We start from the raw sequence: 8,833 nt of genomic DNA on the forward strand, positions 1-8,833 counted from the left end.
ATTGCTTATACTCTCTCTACAACAAAATTAGAGATAAGGGCAAAATAGTTTCTGCTGGGTATTGAGGGGGGAGCGGGAAGGGGTGGAGTGGGTGGTAAGGGAGGGGGTGGGGGCAGGGGGGAGAAATAAACCAAGCCTTGTATGCACATATGAATAATAAAAGAAAAATGAAAAAAAAAAACAAACAAACAAAAAAAAAAAATTAAAAAAAAAAATAACATTTCGTTCTTCATGGCTGCATAAAATTCCATTGTGTATAGTGTATCTTCACTTTTTAAATGATTATTTCGTTAGTTCTTTGAACACATTTATAGTTTCTGTTTTGAACTCATTGTATGCTAAAGCCAACACTGGATCAGTGTCTGGTTTCTGTTGCTTACTCTCCACCTTCCAAGTGTGGGCCTTACTTTCCTGTTCTTCTGTCTGTCTCAATAGTTTTTTTTTTCTTTTTTTGAAACTAGATACCATGAATACTGTATTATACCAACTCTAGATCTGGCTCTCCCTTTTGGAGCTTGCTATTACTATTTACTTGTTTGCATGTTTTGTCACCCACCTCTGGTATCTTGATGAAGTCTGTTTCTCCTAGGCCTTCAGCAGGAACCTTCTGATGTTGCTCCTCTGGGTTGTGCAGGGGTGTCTTTGATTGTATCTTTCTCTAACCACATATAGCTGTTAAGCTTCATTAATTGCTAGCTTATTGCCCTGTTGTTTCAACAGTCCCCTAGGGCATACATTTCCTTACAAAGGAATCCAATCAAAACTAGGCTCCTTTGAACACAGTATTCCTGTGGTCTGTGTTTGGGATTTGCTGTGACCCACATGAGGGACTCTCTCTAGCTATCTCTTTCCTTGATTTTCTGCACAAAATAGGTTGGTTGTAGTTTAGCCTGTATTTTCAAAGATCCCATCAGTTTCCTCCTGGTTAACTTTCACCACAACCTGCAATGTTTGTAAGAGTGCTCTTGGGCTGGGCGCTGGTGGCTCATGCTACTCAGGAGGCAGAGATCTGGAGGATTGTAGTTTGAAGCCAGTCTGGACAAATAGCTTGTGAGACCCTGTTTCAAAAGTACCCAGCACAAAAAAGGGCTGGTGGAGTGGTTTAAGTGGTGGAGTGCCTGCCTAGCAAGTGTGAGATCCTGAGTTTAAACCCCAGTACTTGCAAAACAAAAAAAAGTGCTCTTGCCTTTAACTTCTTTAGACTTGATTGAAATTGAAGTTATTTCTTCAGGGAGAGATTAAGAGCTCTCTGTTCTAGGACTTGTTTCTGGTGCTGGGGGTAGGACACGGTGAACTACTTCTGAATGACAGCATTCAGGAATTGAGTCCTCAGTGTATGGGGAAAGCAGGGGTTCTCTCTTCTCTCTCTTGGTGTGCAATCCTTGCTCCATCAGCTGAGGTAAGGGGAACCCAGGCCTCAGTATTTTCTGCAGATTTGTGCCCAAAGTGGAGCCTCCATGCCATGAGTGGTGGCTGGATGGAGTAAGGGAGCCCTATCACCTGGAGGAACTTGTCTGGATCTTAGAGTCAGTGACAGATAGTTGGGGGAAGGATGAGAAATGTTGATTTGCCCCTGACTGAAGCTTGAGGACAGGAAACCTGTGTTCCCGACTGGACTGTCCCAGTATGCAGCAAAGTTTCTGTCTTTCTAAGTTGGGACTGGGGAGAGATGGAGTAGGTCTTGATTTAAACACTATAGACTTCTGTTGTTCTTACCACATTTTACTACACTGTCTTAAGTAAATGTTTATTCTCAGGCTGTATGTCCTCATGAAATCAGAATTTTAGATCACAGGCCCAGACTCCTGGGATTCCATATGTCAGGTCTAGTCACTCACCCTATCTGCCAAATAAAGAGAAATGGTGAAGGGCAGCCAAAGGAGGTTTATTATATGGCCATGGGAGAATAGCACTTCACTTCATCTCCAGCCATGGGGTACAGATATGAGCTTAGGTTTTCAATAGACAAAGAACTGGGGGAAGGGGAAGAGAGGTATGGACAATTATTAATTAGTCCTGGTCAAAGTATGGTCTGGTTGATCAGAAGTTGTTATCCCTGTCATCACTTGAGGGGAGCAAACAAGTCACTGTTACCTTGTGGTCTGTCCTGGGGAGGTTTTCTTGTCTAAATACTTGTTTTACCTAGGGTTACTTCCAAATATTTTAAATGGGTGTCTTTTAAAAAACTTTGGACCACTTTCTCTGGGGGAGTAGTCCATGGAGATCTTGACCCTCACACTGCAGGAGTGGAACTCACAAAGACACTGTCTCATTGTATCTTCTGGGAGCTGTTTACCTTGCCCATCATTAGATCTCCGATTCTCCAGTTTGTTTTGCTTTGTGTGTAATGTGAAGAAGAGCGTCCTTTTCTCCTATTGTGAAGACAGCCTCTCTTTCTCAGTACTCAGCACAGGCTCATTTGTCATCACTCGAAAGATTTTGTATGGCTGTAATTGTTACTATAGCAGTTTCTATACTGGTCCATTGGTCTGTTCTTCTATTTTTGTGTCATTACCAAACTCTTAATCCTAAAGTTTGTGATAAGTTTTTACATCAAACTTAGTTATCTTTTTTGTGTTTATGGACTAGAGGTTGAACTCAGTGCCTTGTGCTTGCTAGGCAAGTGCTCTACAACTTGAGCCATGCCTCCAGTCCTTTTTGCTTTTAGTTTATTTTTAGGGTAGGGTCTCATAGTAACTTTGCCCCGGCTGGCCCTGAACCAGGATCCTCCTACCTCTGCCTCCTGAGTAGCTGGGATTACACATGTGCACCACCATACTTGGCTTAAAAATAAATTTTTGGCATAATTGTTCCCTTTTGTTACATTTTCTATTTTATTAATTAGATTTCCCCCTTTTTTCTTCCATTTTTTTCCGCTTTGAAGTATAGTGCTTAAGGGCTGGCAGAATGGCTCAAGCAATAGAGCATCTGCCTAGTAAGTGTGAGGACCTGAGTTCAAACTCCAGTACTGCCAAAAAAAAAGTGCAGGGCCTCACACATACCAACCAAATGAGCTACCACTGAGTTATACCCTGAGCTATTAATTTCTTACACTTATTATTTTTCTCCTCTTACTTTCTTTGGGTTTATTTTGTTCACTATATGGTTCACTGATTTCTTTTTAGCCTTTCTTTTTTTTTTTGAACACTAAAGATTTTATACTCATCTTAAATCATTGCATTAACTTCATTCAAAGATTTTGATATGTAGCATTTTCATTATATTTTAGTTAGTATATTTTCTAATTTTCATCATGATTTCTTTGATCCTTTGGTTATTTAGAACTACATATCTTAATTTCCAGAAAGTGAGGATTTCTAATACAGTTAAGGTAGAGATCATTACCTTTTCTTTCCAAGTTATTGACTTCTACCTTAATTATATTTTGCTCAGAGAATGCACTCTGGTTGATTTCAAATCTTTGTTATGTGTTAAAACTTGCTAAGCCTAGAATGTGATCAATTTTTTATCAATACTCCATGTATGCTTAAAAAAAAGAAGCATTTTGTACTTGTGGGTAAAATGTTCTTGTGAAGTCAAGTCTGTTTAACAAATCTTATACATCCTTACTGCTCTTTTGTTCTGACAATTTCTGAGACAGACATTTTACAGTATACCAATGTGATCATGAATTTGTCTTTTCTCCATGTAGCTCTAACAGATTTTGTTTCATATATTCTGAGGCCATGGTATTAGGTGAATTGACATTTAGAGTTGCCATATAGTTCCTGGTAAATTGAATCTTTTAAGGATACACGGTGACCATTTTGTATTTCCGGTAATACTCTTGCTTTAATTTCTACTTTGCTTGTCATTAAGAGCACTGGACCAATTTACTTTGGGTCTTCAAGGGTTTTCTGCACATATTCCACCCTTAACTTTCTATTTATTTTCTTTTACATTAGATGTATCTTTTGCAATCAGCACAGGGTTATAGCTTTGAATTATTTTTAGCTTTATAAAAATTTTCTTATAATTGGAGGTTTATGGCCAGTGTGCATTTTATGTAATTATCGCTGTGTTCGGGTTTAAGTCTAGCATCTTGTCAAGTGCTTTTACTTGTCCAAACCCTTTATAGTCCAATCCTTCCCTTAACCCCAGTGTCTGGCAACCACTGATCTGTTCTCCACACTGATAATTCTGCCATTTTCACATGGTTGCATTAGTGGAATCATATAGTATGTGACCTGCAGAGATTTTCTGTTTTCACTCAGCATCACGTCTGCATGTTGTTGCATGCATTACTAATGTCTTTTTGTTGCTCACTAGCATTCCGTGGTGTGGATGGACACGTCAAACCATTGGCTATTTTGTTGCTTCCAGGTTTTGCCTATTACAAATGCAGCTGCTATGAATGGATATATACAGGTCTTTGTGTGGGCATAAGTTCTCATTTCTTGGGATAAATATTTGTCCACGAGTAAGATTGCTGGGGTTTTTAAAGAAAAACTTTGGCAGAGTGGCTGGGCTTTTTACATTTCCATCAGCAGTACACAAAAGACCCAGTTTTTCTGTGCTCTCACCAGTGCTTGCCATTGTTTCTGGTTTTGTTTTGGTTGTTAGAACAGGTATGTAGGCTATGTAGTAGACAGTACACTGGAAGTTGAGGATGTCGCCAGTCTGCCTTGACTCACTTTCTTTGAATACTTTCTTGTCTCTGCTACAGTTGCACAGAGACTGCGACCAGGCAGGGGTGTGGGAATAGCTTGGGTCGTCTCCATTCTTGGTTTCACACATGCAGCCTCGGTGGGAATATCTTTGTCCTAATCACAACGAGAGCTCCAGATAATGGCGCATAGGCTCTGCCTGCCCCCACTCTGAGGTCTGGAGGGTTTCTCTGAGTCTCTGTAGTTTTCCCAGAGAAATGTCTTTCAGTTCCTGCTTGGAGGTTGCCCTAGTGTTGGTGGGGAGTGTGGACAATGACAAGAGTCTGGCTTTCCTTGTGCTGCATAAACCTATACCCATCTTTCTGATGCCCTGTCTGCTGTCCCTGCAGGTCCTGAGCCTCTCCTTGTCACCTTCTCCAAAGAGTCAAGCTCTCGTGTCCTGCCTGGGCAAGACAGGAGGGTGGTAATCAGCATGGGGCACTAGCTGCTGGCATTTCCTGTATGGTTGGGGGTCTAACTTTCCATTTTCCCCCCACTGTCCCTGTCTCTTCAACTGGCCCTGGGGTTTGCAGGACTAGATGCAGAGCATGTGGGAACTGATTTTCTCTTGTACCCTCCTCTGTGGGCACTTTGGATTGGATGGCAGTTTCTGATCTATATTGCACTCACCTCCACTTTTCATCTCCTACATGAATTTTTTGCAGTCTCTTGCCTGTTCTCCTGTCCTGATACTGATTAGAGACAGGCACTGGGATTCTGGAGGCTTCTCTGCTTTATGCTGAGCAGCCCTAACTACTTCAGGCACGGTTTGCAGGATGGGGTCTTCAGCACCCACCCCAATTCCTGATCACCATCTTTGAACCTATTTGGTGTGTTTCAGGTAGGGCCTTGAGCTAAGTACAGAATTTGGAGGAAAGTTTGAACAGCCAGGCTAATTGCAAATGTCACCTCCTCCTTATGAGCATTAGATCTCTACTAACGTGATCCACATGCATACTTAACATTTTCATCTGATGCTTCTCTTGAGCCACCAAGGATGAGTCAAAGTGGGCAGGAACAATGCTATGTAAGGACCATAGGACTAAGCCAGGACTCAGGAGATGGGGTTTGGGAATCATGAGGAGCAGGTGTGTTCAGTGTGAGAAAAAGGTTCATTCCCCCAGGTTACCCTGAAGGCAGGGAGAGCTCCACCATGGCAGGTGGGGACACAGGACCTGGGTGCCATTGGAGGAAGTGTTAGGGGAATTTGAACATTGAATGGGGGTGTGAGAGACAGAGAACTAGACTCCTTTAAAGCCCATGAGATTCTTTGTCCTCCTGGTGGAGGAATTCCATCTGATTTGGCTAATATGCTCCTCAGGCTGCCACTTAGGACTGAAAGTGCCATTTGCGTAGCCACGGGAATGAAGACAGCATAGTAGAATGTGAGGCCCGGTGTAGGGAAGGGTTTTTTGAGTGGAAGGCACAAAACAAGGATCCTGGCTTTGCTCTCATGGGCTCCATCATCTCATCACCCCAGCTCCTGCTACTTGCCACACTCAGCTGTGGCTACACTGGCCTCTCTTGGATCCTTGTACATGTTGGGCTTGTCCAATTGCAGGGCCTCTGCACCTGTTCATCTTTCCCCAGAGATGCTTACCCTCTAGGTTTTCATAGGTCTTGTGTTAGTCAGCTTCCAATTACTGTAACAAAATGCCTAAGATAATCAACTTAAAAAGAGGAAAGGTTTATTTCCATCTCTAGTCAGTTAGTTCAGTTGCTTTTGGGCCTGTAGTGAGACAGCACATAATGGTGGGAACATGTAGTGGAGGAAGCCTGTTCACTTAATGGCTGGGAAGGAAAAGAGAGGAAGAGACCAGGATCCCACTGTTCCCTTCAAGGGGACCCCATGACCTGACTTCCTCCTACTAGGCCCTCCACTTTCCGATAGCACCAAGCCTTCAACACAAGGGCCTTTGGGGAACATTCTAGATCCAAACTATAGCGGGTCTTACCTCAGATGTCACCTACTCAGAGATGTCTTCCTGACCATCAGTCTAACATCTCCATCACACAAACCTCTGGTTTTTGCCTCTTTTTCTCTAACACCCATCTTGTAAATTGTTCTGTTGTATTGTTGAAGGACAAATGAGCAGACAAAAATGTGTACATGCTTAGTATAAATGCAGTTTTTAAAAAAATATTTTCAACCTGAGATTGGTTGAATCTTCATATGAAGGAACCTTGAGGGCCTACTGTATATTGTAACATTGTACAGTACTGTGTGCGTGACATAATACTAGATGGCAATGTGTAAGTAGTTATAATTACATGATTTGGTAAGCTATGTAAGGCAGTTATGTAGAGCAGTCTGTGGTATGTGTTCTATCCTCCTTACTCCTGTGCAGCTCTGACCTCCTGAAAGCAGGCTCAGGGTCAGCTTTCCATGGGACATGAGAATGCCTTTGGCCCCTAGACTAAACTGAGACATAGCCCTGGCTCTGGTCCTATGGCCGTCATGTGTGTGTGAGACTCAGCTCCTCACTTGCACAAAGGAGGCAAGAATGCCTACCTGAGGGGTTGTGTGGATGGATGACTGCATGAAGTGGGACTGGGGAGTAATACTTAAAAAGCACATACTGGGAACCATGAAGAGGGATGAGGGAGTTGTGCTGAGCAAGCACCTACTGGGTGCCATTGAATTTTCACACACAGCAGCATGAGGCTCAGTTATCAGCCTGAACTGCAGGAGCCCACACTCCTTTTAACTTATTATTATTATGGACATTTGAAATGCACCATTGTCCTTGATATTCATGGAGACAGTGCTGCAGACCCCCTTGGATACCAAACTCTGCAAATGCTCAAGTCCTTTGTATTAAATGGTATGACATTTCCTTATAACCTACATACACTCTTCTGCATACTTCAGATCATCGCTAGATCAGGATCATGCCCAGTCAGTGTAAATTCAGTGTAAACAACTGCCGCACTGTATTGTGTAGGGAATAATGACATGGAAAGATGCTGTGTAATAGCTGTTATGCTGTAGTTACAAGGAATAATGATAAGGAAATCTGCATGCTCTGTTATAGAGGCAGAATTTTTCTTTTTTCTTTTTTTTTTAATTCATATGTGCATACAATGTTTGGGTCATTTCTTCCCCCTTCCCCTCTTCCCCTTACCACCCCCCCTCCCTCTCCCTCCATGCCCTCGCTACCCAGCAGAAACTATTTTGCCCTTATCTCTAATTTTGTTGAAGAGAGAGTATAAGCAATAATAGGAAGGAACAAGGGTTTTTGCTAGTTGAGATAAGGATAGCTATACAGGGCATTGACTCACATTGATTTCCTGTGCGTGTTTGTTACCTTCTAGGTTAATTCTTCTTGATCTAACCTTTTCTCTAGTTCCTGGTCCCCTTCTCCTATTGGCCTCAGTTGCTTTTAAGGTATCTGCTTTAGTTTCTCTGCATTGAGGGCAACAAATGCTAGCTAGTTTTTTAGGTGTCTTACCTATCCTCACACCTCCCTTGTGTGCTCTCGCTTTATCATGTGATCAAAGTCCAATCCCCTTGTGTTTGCCCTTGATCTAATGTCCGCATATGAGGGAGAACATACGATTTTCAGTCTTTTGGGCCAAGCTAACCTCACGCAGGATGATGTTCTCCAATTCCATCCATTTATCAGTGAATGATAGCATTTCATTCTTCTTCATGGCTGCAATAAATTCCACTGTGTATAAATACCACATTTTCTTAATCCATTTGTCAGTAGTGGGACATCTTGGCTGTTTCCATAACTTGGCTATTGTGAATAGTGCCGCAATAAACATGGGTGTTCAGGTGCCTCTGGAGTAACCTGTGTCTCAGTCTTTTGGGTATATCCCCAAGAGTGGTATTGCTGGATCAAATGGTAGATCAATGTCTAGCTTTTTAAGTAGCCTCCACATTTTTTTCCAGAGTGGTTGTACTAGTTTACATTCCCACCAACAGTGTAAGAGGGTTCCTTTTTCCCTGCATCCTCGCCAACACCTGTTGTTCGTGGTGTTGCTGATGATGGCTATTCTAACAGGGGTGAGGTGGAATCTTAGTGTGGTTTTAATTTGCATTTCCTTTATTGCTAGAGATGGTGAGCATTTTTTCATGTGTTTTTGGCCATTTGAATTTCTTCTTTTGAGAAAGTTCTATTTAGTTCACTTGCCCATTTCTTTATTGGTTCATTAGTTTTGGGAGAATTTAGTTTTTTAAG

Source organism: Castor canadensis, chromosome 10, assembly GCF_047511655.1.
Source record: "Castor canadensis chromosome 10, mCasCan1.hap1v2, whole genome shotgun sequence".
Taxonomy (NCBI): domain Eukaryota; kingdom Metazoa; phylum Chordata; class Mammalia; order Rodentia; family Castoridae; genus Castor; species Castor canadensis.